The following is a 16463-nucleotide window of genomic DNA, read 5'->3' on the forward strand; positions in this document are numbered from 1 at the left end:
ATTGTCACAACCCACGTATATGCATTCATCATCTCCACCCATGACTATAACAAGTCTGTTGTTTGTCTACCTGACACAAATCTCTCTTTCCTATTTCTTTGAGTTCATGTCATCTTTCTCAAGTGTAGATCCCATCTACACTTGTCTTTCCTTTACTCCATCAAGCCAATTGACTTGCCAAAACCAATAAGAAAAATGTTTCAAACCTTGGTTTTACTTTCAAATGTGATGTCCCTCAACATTTAATGCAGTGCAGACATTCATTTTATACCAAGATGATCCATTATGAGGTAGTAAGGCCCTTAGAGGATAGGTTACTATGCCTAAGTGTCAGGACATTGTAAGATACTCTCTAAGGACATATATAAAATATAACTATTCTTCCCTTCCAAAGATCTACACATAAGGCATTATTTGACATGAGAAGATTTTAATATAATCCTGCTTTCTATCTTCATTTTGAAGATGTTGGACATTTCATTATTTATTTGTTTCAGCATTTCAAACTGAATAAATTTTAGTCCAATATTGGGCTTTGTTTTACTTTTTTCATTATGTTAGAGCTGTTCTAAATCTCATGCTGTCTGATACACAATTACAGGAGAAATAATCAAAGCACACTTCTACATCTGCAATAAAATTTCTTTGCAAGTCTCAATGATGACAGCAACTCACTGAGTTAAAAGAATTAAGATAGTAAATTAATAAATTAAATTAATAACCAAGAAAGCTCTAAGGAGATTAAAATAGAATGACAAGTGAAATATTATAAACTGAAACACATTAGATATGCAGTCTTTGGGGTATACTCAGTGTTCCTGCACACTCTCACATCTCATCCCTGTAGAAAGATGTCACTATAATCTTCCACCATGGGATTGTTGTAGATCTAACATCTCCAATGTGTTAATGTTCATTATGTTATATTTTGCAAAGCAATATCTAACCTAAATCCTCTATTCTTAAATTATTTTGTCATTTACAGTTTGATGTCTCTTTCTCTTTGTTTTGATTTATTTCTTTGTAAGGTTCAATGATGGCAGCAACATACTGAATTAAGAGAATTAAGATAATTATCTTGTTTTTCTTCTATAAATTTTGAGACTTTCTTCTTATCTACTTACTTGTATATCATTTATTTTCCACATTACTAAATTCAGGTCAGTATGGGTTATATTTTTTCCTAACATCTTGCAAAAGAAGGCCTTAGATCATTTATATTCAAAAGTAAAAAAGAATCAGATTTTTTGGTGGGTTTTTTTTGCATCCTTCATGCACTTCTACCTGAGCATTTGTCCTGGGCCATGTCCTGTGTATTAAAATATGTCTTTGGGATGTCCAGAAGGTTATAATAAACTTTCCTGATTCCCCTCTAAATCTGCCTTTGCTGGCACCAGTAATCTAATGTTTTCTGGGTTTTTTTCAATCTAATAAACATTTATGAAGCTCCTTTTGAGAGTCAGACTTGGTGCTAACCATTGTGGACACAATGAACAAAATAAAAGCCACTTCCCTCAGGGAGCTTACAATCTAAAATATACCCATTTTTTATGATTTATTTTCATCCATATGCACCTGTATATTTTTAAGTTACAAAACACCCTTCTACCCTCCCCACCCCTCTCCCCTACGCAGTGAACAGGTTAGTGTTGTACATACTATTTTGATGAACATGTATACAGATTAGGTACTTTCATTATGAGGAATTAGGATTAAGGGAAAGAGATATGTAAGAGATAATTTTTATAAAGTGTTCATCAGATTTTTTGTTTGTTTTGTTTTGTTTTTCTTCCTCTGGATGGAGTTAACATAGTAGATAGCCAGTTGTCCTTGCTCTCTGAACTGCTGAGAGGAGCCATTTCCATCAATGTTGTTCGTCTCACAATGTTGTCTTTGATGTGTACCATTGTTCTCTTGGTTCTACTCCATTCAGCATCAGATCCTGTAAGTCATTCCATGCTTCTCTTGAGTCCAATCATTTAGGGATTCTTAATATTCTATTGTGTTCATGTACCATAACTTGTTTGGCCATTCCCCAAATGATGGGCATCCTCTCAATTTCCAATTCTTTGCCGCTACAATAAAGAGATGCTATGAATATTTGGGAACATGTAGGGCTTTTCCATTTTTTTATAATTTCTTCTGGATATAGACCTAGAATTGGAATTGGGAGGTAAAAGAGTGCAACCAGTTTTATTGCTATTTGGCCTGTTCCATTTTGCTCTCCTGAAAGGCTGAATCCATTCATAACTCCACAGCAATGCATCAATATCCCAATCCTCCCACAACCTCTCAACATTGATCATTTTCCCTCTTTCTAACTTGGCCAATCTCATAGGTGTGAAATGATATCTTGTTTTAATTTGCATTTCTCTAATCAATGATTTGGATAATTTTTTCATGATTATATTTAGCTTTAATTTGTTCATTTGAAAACTGTTCAAATCCTTTGATCATTTATCGATTGGGGAATGACTTGTGAGGTTATAAATTTGATGCAATTCTCTATGTATTTTAGAAATGAGACTATTATCAGAACTCCTAGTTGTGAAACTTGTTCCCCAGCTTTCTCCTTTCATTCTAATTTTGGCAGCATTGATTTTATTAGAACAAAACCATTTTTAATTTAATATAATCAAAATCATTCATTTTACTGTTTATAATATGTTCTAATTCTTGTTTGTTCATAAAATTATCCCCTCTCCTTAGATCTGTTAAGAGTATTTCTTGGTCTATTAATTTATCTATGGGATCATTCTTTGTCTAAATCCTGTACCCATTTTGACCTCATTTTGGTATAGTGTGTGAGATGCGGCTCTATGCCTAGATTTTGACCATAATATTTTCCATGTTTCCCAACAATTTTTGTCAAATAGTGAGTTCTTATCCCTGAAGCTGATGCCTTTGGGTTTGTCAAATAATAGATTGCTGTAGTCATTTACTGTGACTTCTTTTGAACCTGTCCTAATCCACTGATCCATTGTTCTATTTCTTATGCACTACCAGGTGACACCTGCTAAAATAGTTTCATTTTCTTTAAAGGATCCTCATCATTGCCTTTTGATCTTCATGAACTTATTCCTGAGTGCACTCATCTGGAAAATTTCCTCAAAGATTTTCTTTCCATCTTGGTGCATAAGATTAATCATATCTCTCTATAAGTATGATGATGGTAGTATATGAGGAATTGTATTCTTATGAATCATTGTTCTAGGCAAAAGCCTCAGTTCAGTAAGAGTCTGAGAGATTTTGAATTCCATGTTCATACTAGAAGACAGTTGATACATCAAAATCTAACTAGACAATGACCTTTTCAATTTCTTTCTGAATTGCACAAGTTTCCATTGTGAGAAATGAAACCAAACTTTAAAAATGCTTTAAGAAATAAAAGCCTTGTGAATATGAAATAAAATCGTAAGAAAATTTCTGTCATCGTCCTGAAGCTGCCTAACTCTTATGGATCACCTAACACAAAATTTTTTTTTCATAGAAGACAATACCCATCATCTAATAGCACGAGTTGCTTACACATCACAAAATGAATACTTTCCATCCAGTTCTCCACTGGAGAGTGTTAGCACAGGACATATGGTGGTTGATTCTTGAAATACTTTGCATCTGTTTGCAAAAGACATGTTATCATCATTTTCCTCTTCCAGAACTTTTTGTAGAATTCTATATTTAATATTCTTAGTGTTGAAAACCTACCTTAATCTTGACTTCCTTGCTGAAGGGACCACTATCCTCCCAGTCATCCTGGCTCACATTAGAAATGTCAACCCCAACATTACCTACTGCCACACGTCCTACATACAAGTTTGTTTTCAACATAGGTTGTCATTTATTAAGCCCTCCAAAATCAAAGCTAAGAAGTGTGTCCAGTTCTCTATTTGGATAGTGTTGGTTCTTGAAAATACTTTGCATCTTAAATTGTGAAAGAGATATTATCTTCATTTATTCTTCCAGAACTCTTTGTAGAATTCTAGATGGGTGCCAATTTCACTAATTTATTGTTGACAGCATTGCCTTTTTAAAGGGAGAGTATTAGTTTACATTACAAGGACTGGGGTCTGCCTGTATTGATGCCTATGGTCACGTATGTGAATTAAGACAAAAGACTTAGCTTCAACCTAATCCAAACCTGAAATTAGATCAGGTCTGCCCTACCTAGATTTGAGTTATCCTCGGGTCTGTGTTGTCCTTTGCCCATGCTCAAGGAGTTTATACTAATAAGCAGGGTGGGGAAAACATATGGGGGTAAATGCATCAATTAGATTGTGACCCCCCCACTAACGACTGACACACAGGGGAAGAAACTGGCCTTTCAAAGTGGATATAAGACTTCGCATTTCTGGGATTCGGACCCCACTTTGCCTGAGAGAGGTGGCCCTTTTACTAAGATGTCTTAATAAAAGCGAACTTAATCACTTTGGACTAAGTATTTGTGAGCCATTTATTATAATTGCTAGGACACACAAAAAGCATCACTGTTTTATTGTTCCCAGGTTCCATATACAAGGCCGAATGTGACTCATAGGAAGACTTTTGTAGAGTACTGATTTCTGTCTGAAATTTGGAGGAAATGTTGCCTAATTCAGGCTTTAGTATTTGCTTAAAAGTTTGAGAACTTCCACTTGAATAATACAGTTCCCTAATGATAGGACTTTGTTTTGTTGTTTATATGAAGTCAATTCCAAAATGTTGGGGTTGTTCTAAGCTCCATGCTCTCTGATATAGAAAAGGAAAAGTTCATTAATTCCAGTAGAGATAGTCAGTAGAGGACATTTTCTCAACACCTATTATAGAGCTGATGTGGTGGCAACTGCTGGGCATGCAAATAAAAGAAATGCCAGTCCTAATGAGGTCACAATAAAACGACAAGTGTGAAAAAATATGAACCACCAGAAAGTCAGAAAACAATATTAGATGTTCAATGTTTGACTGATGTATCTTCTATCACTGTATTATTATAGATCTCACCTCACAGTTGCATAGCTTATTTATTTTTGGTTAGTAATATATAACCTAAACCCTTTCTTTCTTATTATAAATGGCTCGCAAATACTTAGTCCAAAGTGATTAAGTTCGCTTTTATTAAGACATCTTAGTAAAAGGGCCACCTCTCTCAGGGAAAGAGGGGTCCGAATCCCAGAAATGCGAAGTCTTATATCCACTTTGAAAGGCCAGTTTCTTCCCCTGTGTGTCAGTCGTTAGTGGGGGGTCAAAATCTAATTGATGCATTTACCCCCATATGTTTTCCCCACCCTGCTTATTAGTATAAACTCCTTGAGCATGGGCAAAGGACAACACAGACCCGAGGATAACTCAAATCTAGGTAGGGCAGACCTGATCTAATTTCAGGTTTGGATTAGGTTGAAGCTAAGTCTTTTGTCTTAATTCATATACCTGACCATAGGCATCAATACAGGCAGACCCCAGTCCTTGTAATGTAAACTAACACTCTCCCTTCACATTGTTGGGGAATCCAAATACACTCAGATATCCCTCACAATTTCCCTTTTTTAAATAAGAATTTGGATTCCACACCTTATTAATGATGTTTTGCTTAAATCACAATCCTTCTTATTGACATGATTACTTTTTCTATCAAGATTTTAACTTTCTCATTATCAAGGACATGCACCCATTCTATTTTCCAGGTTTGAAAGGGAGTACATGCCAACTTTCTGATTTCCCTGATTTATTTATTTTACTACTTGCCTATTGTCAAATATCTTTAGGCAGCAAGCAATTAACAGATTGTCCAATACAACTCTATTTTGAATAACTCTTGTTTGCATGGTTTAGCCAGCAAATTCAAGGTCCTGTCTAATTAGTAATTATTTCCACTACAGCTTGTCTAATCAGCATATAAATTGCTTTTCCATAGCCCTAACTCCCATCCTGTGCCCAAATAGCAGACCCAGAAGTCTGGATAACAGCTCCCTAACCAGTCCTTGACAGATGGGGTATGCAGGGAATGACAATTTTCTTTACTATAATGCATCCTGATGAGGGATCCAGGTAACATCATTACATCTCACATGAGTCTCAGTCCACCTATCTCTGTAAGTTGTATAGTTCAAAATATTTGTATCCTGATTTTGGATCTAAGTTCACAACCATTTGCTACTCCCCAAAGAAATTATCCTGTCCAGAATAGTATAAACAATAGTCACCCTGAACTGACTCAGTCATATGCCAATGGTATTTCTCTTCTCTGGACCAGAATCCTGTGCCTCTGTGTACCTCTCACCAGGAATTAAGAATCTATGTCAAACTCAGGACGACTGGCAGCCAAAGGCCAGTTCTCAAACAGCTGTGGACCACCACAAGTCCAATAGCTAGCCACACCAAAACACTAAGCAATGACTTCTGTCAACTGGATTTTCCTCCCACCATTACTAATACCCTGTTCTCTAAATCAGAGATAGGACTCTCCCTAGATAGGATATCCAGACTCATGTAGGATATAATTACTCCACCTAATAATCTTGCCCTCATTTTCTCTCAATGGAGTACATCTTCACCCTGTCTCTGCTCTTCTTTTCCATCAAAACCTTCATCCCTTGGTTGGTACATTATCTTTAAGAAGAGGGTAGGGGTGTCACACTCGCAGAATAAGGGGAAATTACAGATACCAAAAGGGGAAGACCCTTTGACTAACCAATGGAAACATAGGTGATAGATGATGGAGATGAACTGGTCCAGTGTCTCTCTCTCTCTTCTCTTCTCCCCAATGTCCTTCTACATCTTCTGAATCTGCTCCAAAAAATCCTCTCCAACTCAAGTGGCTTGTTGAGACCTTCTTTTCTGGTGAAGAAGCTGCTTCACATTTTACTGTGATCAAACACATGTTTTCATCACAAGATAAAGAGATTGTGGAGCTCATTTCAGTTTACATTTTGACTTACTCACTGTCAAGTTGACATATATACTGTATTTCAATGCAATAAACTTCCATAACTGTTTCACTACATGAGCAAACTTCACTAAGAATCATCACATTAACTTAAGCTTGTAACATATACATAACAATCATTTTAGTACAAAGTATACCTGGCATAGGTCTTAAAATAATAAATCTTAACCTTTTGCTCTCATTATAATAATGACTCAAACATTCTTAGCTAAAATGCATTTTCCCCAAAGTATTCCAAATATACCATAGATGTTCTTTTTCCTGATATACTTATTTGACTCACATACCTTTCCTTAAACTAGAACTTGGAACTGTAATTATCCTAAAAATTTCCCATTCTTCTTACTTAAATAAAACCCCTCTAACATAAAAATTAAGAAATTTTAATTCCTATTTATTCATGTAGCTTACAGCAGGTGTCAGAGTCACATATCTCACCTATCTGGCTTTTAATGTTTTGTTTTGTGTTTTTTTGCTTAATGTAGCTTATTATAAGGATTCAGGGCATCAAAGGAAAATTGCTTTATGGATATAATTTTTGAATGTCAGTGTCCAGGCAGAGGTCATGTGGGTAGCCAAATGTCTTAGGCCAGATTTATTCTTCCAGGTGAGACATTATCCAAATGTCACATTTGGGGAAATCAAGTCAAAAGGGTCCAACCTCAGGCCATACTGAAAAGTCACTCTTTCAACTGTATATCCCTGTCACCTGTATTCATCAGTCCATTGACCTTCTTGACTCCAGGAACACATTGACACAGTTACACTTCCTTTTTACTGACCATCCTAGTATCTGACATAAAAGAAAACTGATGATCTAAAATAGTAATTCTACTTAATTAGAACTTCAAGTGAGTCCAATTCACTTAATTCCAATTATAGTCTTAATGTGGTCCCAGTTAATGAAACCCCTACCTAAAACTCTGAGTGTCCTTTCTGAGGCCTGGCTAAAACCAGGAATTCTAATTATGATTGACTCTACATATCCAACTCCTACCTCATTCTCAAGGCCTCTGAGCTCCAGACCCACATCCCTTTGTCTGAAATTATATCTGCTTTATCTCTGTATAAAGATGGTATATCAGATTCCCCTTGGTTGGAGACCCCTCCTTCTAGCCTGTTATATTATATAACAAATAAACACCTCCCTTGCCCATCATTTCCTAAATTCTCACGTAACAATTAGATGAATATTTTCACAGAAAAATCACATATTATCATTCTTGTGTTTTAGCTTTTCCATATTACATAGGTGATTTTACTTCAAAGCAAATAATAACAGTAAGGGATATATAACAATAATAATCCCAATGTAACTGAAATTACTATACATAAACTTATTTAACTATTAGCCATGCAAATATTTCAAACAATTATTAGAATAAAATGACTTTAAATTTTCCAACATGTGTTATAAATTCCAATATAATAAAACAGCAGTTAGAATACCACAAGAATTACTAGATTGTACAAAACAATCTTTCTATTATTACATTATGCGTGAACCCACAGATCTATCCCAGAAGCGGTCATAATTTTGCTATTTCCCTGATTATTCCTTCAAAGCTATCACATGTGAATTCTAGGCTTTTACATTACAACAGTTAACTAAATAATGGTAAATATAATATCTCTACATTTATAAAAGAATATCACACAATTGATAAACATATCTTTTCATCAATAAGTTACCACACAGTGAGACCACATGATTGGTATTTGTTCAGTCACCCTTCAGAATTCCCCACATCAGCTGTCTGCAATTACAATGGAAAAAGCCCACAATATTGACTTCTTTAAAATTAAACATACAATTATTAAATTATCCCAATATCTTTTACACTTTTGTCTTCCAAGCTTCTTTACTCAGGTCTTCCAAGAATCCTCTCATATATATGATTTATTTAAAATCCCAAAGCAATTCTTTTTTTTGTTTTGTTTCTTTGTTTTTGCAAGGCTATGGGGTTGAATGACTTGTACAAGGTCACACAGCTAGGTAGTTTTTAAATGAGCCTGGACTTGAACTCAGGTCCTCCTGACCCTAGGGCTGGTGGTTTATCCACTGCACCACCTAGCTGCCCCGCCCAATGCACTTCTTATTGCATTGGTTAATTCCATGCTTAAGCCAATGACAAAGAACTAAATTATTAGATGAAAACTCAGTTCATTTAGTTTGCTAACAAGTACATAATTTTAATTTCCCAACAGTTTGATAAAACCTTATGCTACTCTGAACAGATAAATTCATTCACATTCTACAACTCCTTCCAAAATAATACAATTATCATTATTTTAGGCTGACCACTAAAATGAAATAGAGAATAAGCCCATTTCATAAAAAAAAATGCCCTTCACAAAACTCTTTCCTCTCCTTTTTAAAAAAGAAATCAATAACTATCTCTAATAATGTAAGTATTCAAATTATTCATATTAATCACTATCATAGATTCCCAAGTGTATTCACATACAATTAATTCCAATTACATTTTTTATTAGCAACATAATGCCAGTTTCCTTTAACTCCAAGGTGTTTCAATAGAGTTTAAAATCCCAAACTAAATTAGCAATCTAGGTTATTTAATTGCTACTATTCTTTACAAATCTTGTTAGAATGTAGTAACATTAATACTCCTCTTTTAAAATCCTCAGAGTGATTCCCAAAATTCTACTTCATAAATGGGTTAATATTAAAAATAGAGTGAGGGTCAGGAGAACAGCACTTTTAAGCCACGTAGCCAGAGCAGAGTTTTCATTAATTATTATTTCATTTCAATAAATGTGTCTCCCAACCCCTGGCTTTTATATTTTCTTCCATTCCTGACCACATACCACCTCACTTGTGGCTCTTTCCCTTTAAGGCTAAGCACTTGTAGTCAACTGCCCTTCCTCTCTACACAGGTGGTCAGGGCACCCCTCCAGCTGAACTCAGTGTAGAGTTAAAGTCTTTACAAGATGGTGGATCAAACCACCACTTGTACAACTCCCCACTGCCTTCCCTCCACCCAGGGAGAAAGCAAGGGGTCTTTTCCAGACAGTCATAAGAATAAGACATTTTCCCTCCTATAACTTCTCAGTCTTAATCATATCCCTTAAAAATTCTCTCCTAAACTCTCCAGGAACCACAGTTTTTTTTTTCCTCTGAAAAAAGTCCCCCTACTTTCTCTAACTCCACACACCAGTACTGCTACCTTCAGCTCATTGAGGGAGGGGCTGAGCTCCAGAAGAGAGATGCAGTATACCTACTTCCTCCTCCTCCTCTCCCCTACTTTTTAAACTCCTCAGCTCCCTCCCATTTCAAAACTTAAGTTAAGTCCCTAGACCAAGAAATATGCCAAGACTAGGGCTAACCAAGATAATTTAGATGGCCTCTGTCACCAGGTGAAAGACCCAGACCCTAGGTTAATTCAAAATTATTTGGGGAAGACCTGATTTAATTTCAGGTTTTAATCAGGCTGAGGCTAAGTCTTTTGTGTTAATTCACATACCTGTCCAAAGGCACCAATATAGGCAGATTCCAGTCTTTGTAATGTAAACTAACAATCTCCCTTCACATTCTTGTGGAACCAAAACACTCCCACATATTCCTCACTCTTTTGAAATTATATTTTGTTACTTACATTTTGATATTTCTTTCCATTTTGATTTATTTATTTATTTTTAATTTTCAGTGATAGGATCATCTCATCGATTTAAATCTGTCAGGATAATTGTCTTCCTTTACTTCTAATTCTTGGGATTTTATGCTTGTCTACTTCATTGCATAAAACCATTTGATTTTCCAAGTTATCTAAAGAAATCCTGGATGTTTTCTCATTTGGCATGGATTAGGTTTTTTCCCTAACATCTTATTAAAATCAGTCCTTAGATCTTTTATCCTCAAAAGAAAAACAGAACCAGATTGAAAATAATATCTCTGATTTGTTTTATGATTGTTGCACTTCCATCTGAGCTGTATTCTTAGGTCATACCTTGTCTAATAAAAGATGTCATTGTTATGGACTGAAGCCTACAACAAAGTGTCCTGTTTTCTCACACAGGAAAGCCTTTGCTGCACCAATGACCTAGTGCTTTTTATTTCAATCTCACAATATTTAGTAAGTAACTAAAGGCAACCACAGTTGCTGCTAAGCATTGGGGAATCAATGAGTAAAACAAAAGTCACTGCCCTTACAGAGCTTACAATTTAAAATATACCCATTTCCTTTAAAGTATACTCATCATGGACTGGAGGTTTCTTGAATTTATCTCTTTTAAGTATGCTCATCTGGATAACTTCCTTTAAACTCTTCAATCCATGATGGTGCTCTGGATTGAACAGAATATAACTCTATATATGGCTGATGAGGCCACTCCTATATATTCTTAAATAACATTGTTCTGAGAAGGAGAAAAAAAAACACATCAGTTCTCCAGAAAGAATTTCAGAAATTCAGCAAAGATTTTGAATTCAATATTTACCTGATAGAGGATACATCTTATCTAGACAGCTTGATCCTCTCAATTTCTTTTCAAAGTGCATAGTGACTTTAATTGTGACAAATTGAAAATGAATGAAAAAATGAAATAAAAAAATCTTGTGAATATGAAAACAAAATGTGGGGTTATTTTTGCCATCTTTCTGAAGATGCATAGCTCTGATGTGTCACAACCTCAAAAAGTTAATTACATGTGCTGTTTATATCATAAAGTTAATATTTTTTTTTGATCCCCATGGGTACAGAAGTGGATCCTGTTCTCTATTTGAGGTTTTTAGGACTAGACATGTGGTTTTTGGTTCCTGAAATACTTTGTGTCTTAGCTTTGGAAACAGATAATCTCTTCTAGCAGAACTTTGTAGATTTCAAAGTACCTGCTGAATTCACAAATTTACTATTGATAGCAAAGTCCTTTTAAACTCAGTATTACTAGAACAAAACTCAGGATCTCTCCTCTCCTAAAACTGCATTAATCTTGACTTCCCTTTAATTGTTGAAAGGAATATGTTCGGGGGCACAGCCAAGATGAGGACAAGAAATAATCTTGTCTTAGGCGCTCTCTCATAAAACTCTTAAGCTGAGGACTCTAACTAAACTTTTGAGAGACAGAACCCACAGAGGGACCCAGGGAGGCAGTTTTCCTACTCAAGGTAACCTGGAAAAGAGCAGAAAGGCTCTGCTTCCCGGGGGTCGCAGGGGCGGTCCCCCAGGGGGTGGCCTGCCAGAGCGAAAGAACTTCAGCCTCCAGGAGGCAGCCCCAGGGTGCTGGGTGCTGCAGCTCACAGCAATGGGGGAGCCTCCTGAGCTCCACCCCTGGGGAGCAACAGGCACAAATTGGGGGAACAGTGGGAGAACTCTGCCAGAGGGAGCAGGTGGAGTCCAGCCCTCAGGGAAAACAGCTAGCAGCATGACCAGCACAGCCCAGAACCAAGAAACAGAAGCAGGTGGAGATGGTAAGCAGGAGCACCCAGGGCATTGAACCTAGGGAGGGGAATAAAGAGAGAGAGACTGCTGAGCTCTGTCCTCTGCCCCTGGAACAGAACTCTGGGGCTCTGACCACATTCAGATCCTGATTGCAGTCTAGGCCCCCCCCCAATAGAACAGCAGGCCCCCCCACCTCATCCTCATAGCAGAGGGGGGGCGAATATGTTCATTGACAGAACAGGAGAGAAGACAGTGCCTAACACACTGAGATTCTTGTGGGAGTGTCCCAAAAGGAAGCACCACCAAAACAGGCTAATGCTGGGAAAATGAGCAAGCAGAAAAACACGAGGAAGACCACTGAGAAATATTTTTCTCAAAATACTCAGTCTGAAGATGAGGAAGCACAAGATCCTGCATCTAAAGACTCCAAGAAAAACAGAAATTGAGCTCAGGGTATGACAGAGCTCAAAAAAGACTTTGAAAATCAAATGAGGGAGTTAGAAGAAAAAGCTGGGAAAAGAAATGAGAGAGATGCAGGAAAAATATGAAAATGAAGTCAGCAGCCTAGTCAAGGAAATCTAAATAAATTCTGAAGAAAATAGCATGCTAAAAACCAGCTTAGGTCAAATGGATAAAACAGTTCAAAAAAAGTCATTGAGGATAAGAATGCTTTAAAAGCAAAATTGGCCAGAAAGAAAGAGATAAGAAAACTCTCTGAGGAGAACAAATCCTTCAGACAAAGAATAGAATTCAGGGAGATTGATGAATTTGCCAGAAATCAGGAATCAATACTTCAAAACCAAAACATGAAAAATTAGAAGAAAACGTGAAATATCTCATCGAAAAAACAACTGATATGGAAAACAGACTTAGGAAAGATAATTTAAAAATTATTGGAATACCTGAAAGTCATGATCAGGAAAAGAGCCTTGACATCATTTTCAAAGAATTACTACAGGAACATTGCCCTGATATGCTAGAAGCAGAGGCCAAAATAGAAATGGAGAGAATCCACTGAATCCTCCGAGAAAGAAATCCCCCAAAAAACAACCCCTAAGAATATTATAGCCAAGTTCCAGAACTCCCAAGTCAAAGAGAAAATATTACAAGCAGCCAGGAGGACACAGTTCAAATATCACGGAGCTGCAGTCAGGATCACACCAGACTTAACAGCAACTACATTGGAAGCTCGTAGGACTTGGAATATAATTTACCAGAAGGCAAAAGAGCTTAGAAAGCACCTGAGAATCAACTGCCCAGCAAGGCTGAATATCCTCTTCCAGGGAAAAAGATGGACTTTCAAATGAACCTGGGGAATTTCAAAGTTCCTTTTGGAATGGCCAGAGCTGAACAGAAGGTTTGATCTTCAGATACAAGACTCAGGTGAAGCATGGAGATTGGAGGAGAGGGGGGAAATATGAGGGACTTAATGAGGATGAACTGCAAGTATTCTTGTATAGAAAAATAACATTGATAATACTCATATGAACCTTCTCAGTTAATAAAGAAAGTAGAGGGAATTTTTATAGTTGAAGCACAGGAGAAAGCTGAATTCGAAGATGAAATATGGTATAAAAATGGAGTCAATAGAAAAAAGGGAAATGTAGTGGGAGAAAGAAAAAGGAGAGGGGGAATAGCTCAAGATATTTCATATAATAAGATTTTTCTTTATTACAATGAGCTATTACAATGATATGGAAGTGGGGGAGGCAAGGGGGAATGAGGGAACCTTCACTCTCATCAGAGGGCTATTAGAGCAAACAGCATATATACTCAATGGGGTATAGAACATCTGGAGTAAGAAGGTCGGGGGCAGGGGGAAGGGGGGGAAATGTGAGTGATGGAGGAGAGGATGGACCATGGAGGGAGAGTGGTCAGATATAACGCATTTTCCTTTTTACTTCTTGCAAGGGGCTGGGATTGGATGGCCTGTCCAGGACCATAGGGCCAGGTGGATGCTGGGCCTAAGGGGTGGTATGGGGGCTCAGGGTCTCTTCGCCCCAGAGCTGGGGATCTGTCTGCTGTGCCATTCAGCTACCCTACAGCAGAGTCAGAATGAAAGAAAAGAGAAAATATAGTCCATGGTAGTGGAGAAATACGAAAGGAGGGAGTTGCAATCAGCAATGGCAACGGTGGAAAAATATGGAAGTAACTTTTGCCATGGACTGATGTGATCCACCAACAACAGAGTTGTTGGTGTTGGAACAGACTCAAGCACATTTTATTATTATTATTGTTGTTGTTGTTGTTATTGTTATTGTTATTGTCATTATTGTTTGGGAGGGTACAGGGCACATGGGGCTGGGTGGCCTGCCTGGGGCTGCATGGCAGGGTGATCATTGGGTGCCTGAGGCCAGATTTGGACCCAGGTGCTCCTAGCTCAAGGGCCCATGTTCTGTCTGCCACCTAGCCACCCCTACTATTATCACTACTTTATTTTATTTTGGGTCTTCTTTTTTCTTTTTTTTGGTTTTTGCATGGCAGTGGAGTTTGGGTGGCTTGCATGTCCCAAGGCTGGGTGATTGTTGGGTGTACGGGGCCAGATGTGGGCTCGGGTGCTTGTGGCTCCAGGGCTGGTGCTCTGTCCATTGCTCCACCTGGCCATACCTACAATTATTACTATTATTATTTTTTTAATTTTAATTTTTTTTCTTTCGCCTTTACTTTATTGCTCAAGCAAATCTATATTTATGGGGGGAGGGGGTATTTCATTTACTCTTAAACAAGAATATTTTATTAAAGTAAAAAAACATTATTTGTACAAAATGAGAATAAACATTAAAGAAAAAAAAGAAAAAAAAAGAAAGGAATGTGATCCTCTGTCACCCAGGTTTGCAATTGAAATCAACTGCAACATCTCCCTCTGTCATTTTGCTAAAGAAAAGTCAGTTGCCAATAAAGTCTGCAACTTTCTAAGCCCTCCAAAATCAATGCCTTTCATCTTGCAATATTTTTCCTCCCACAATATCACAAGTCCTTAAGAGGTACCTAGCTTTTTTCTGTTATTTTTTTTTTTATTTTAGGCTTTTGCAAGGCAAAATGGGCTTAAGTGGTTTGCCCAAGGCTGCACAGCTAGGTAATTATTAAGTGTCTGAGACCAGATTTGAACCCAGGTACTCCTGACTCCAAGGACGGTGCTTTATCCACTACACTACCTATCCACCCCTTTTTCCTGTCATTTTTAAGGCTTTGTGCATACACTTCAAACTCTTTGTATTTATAATTTGTAGCTCCTGAGTGACAATGAGATGAAATCTCTTTGTCTGAACTAAGTTGCGTAAATACTTATACTAAGAAGAAGCAGGCATTTTCCCCACTTAGAAGATGAGTTTCCAATTTTGTCTATAATGTTATTAGAATTAGATTTGCAGTGAGAACTGAGACATACTGAATAGACCCTTTCAGAAAATGAACAAAGCATTCAAATATGAACACCATATTATGTCTTATAAATTATCTTTGTAAGTAACATGAAACAAGTAGTATTTAAAAATCTGATTGGCTATTGCTGGAAAGATGGCAGTGAAACAGATCATCTGCACATGACTGTCATTAAAAGGCCTACTTCACTCTGGATTAATATGCCTTTTATTTACTGACAAAATCAGTCATTCCTTAGAACATTAGAGTTTAGTATTTAATTGTCTACGGTTTGGTACATTTATTGAGAATATATAAAAGCAGTGATTCTAGAAACTAGCTTATAGTGTCACTAGATAAGAAAGGGCAATGAGAATAGTAGGGTTTAATCCTTCTCATGATTTAGAATGCAAGGCAAGAATGATTTGGAAATACACCAGTAACTGAAAATTACTATGAAATGTCAGTAAGTAAAAACTTAAGGGAAAGAGAAACTTATGAAATTCAAAATATTTAAAGATATTCATATTTTCACATCTATAATGTTCCACAATTTACCTTACTCAACAAAAATACTATGAAAAATACAGAAGAAAATAACATGTTAAAAGCCAGTTTAGTCAAATGGACAAAGTAGTCTAAAAGGCAAATGAGGAGAAGCATGCTATAAAAAGTAGAATTAGTGATTTTAAAAAGGAGATAAAAAAAGCTCTCTGAAGATAATAACTCCTTCAAATGTAGAATGGAGTTAAATGAAGCTGATGACATTGGACAAATCAATA

The sequence above is a fragment of the Macrotis lagotis genome, chromosome 6, assembly GCF_037893015.1.
Source record: "Macrotis lagotis isolate mMagLag1 chromosome 6, bilby.v1.9.chrom.fasta, whole genome shotgun sequence".
Lineage (NCBI taxonomy): Eukaryota > Metazoa > Chordata > Mammalia > Peramelemorphia > Peramelidae > Macrotis > Macrotis lagotis.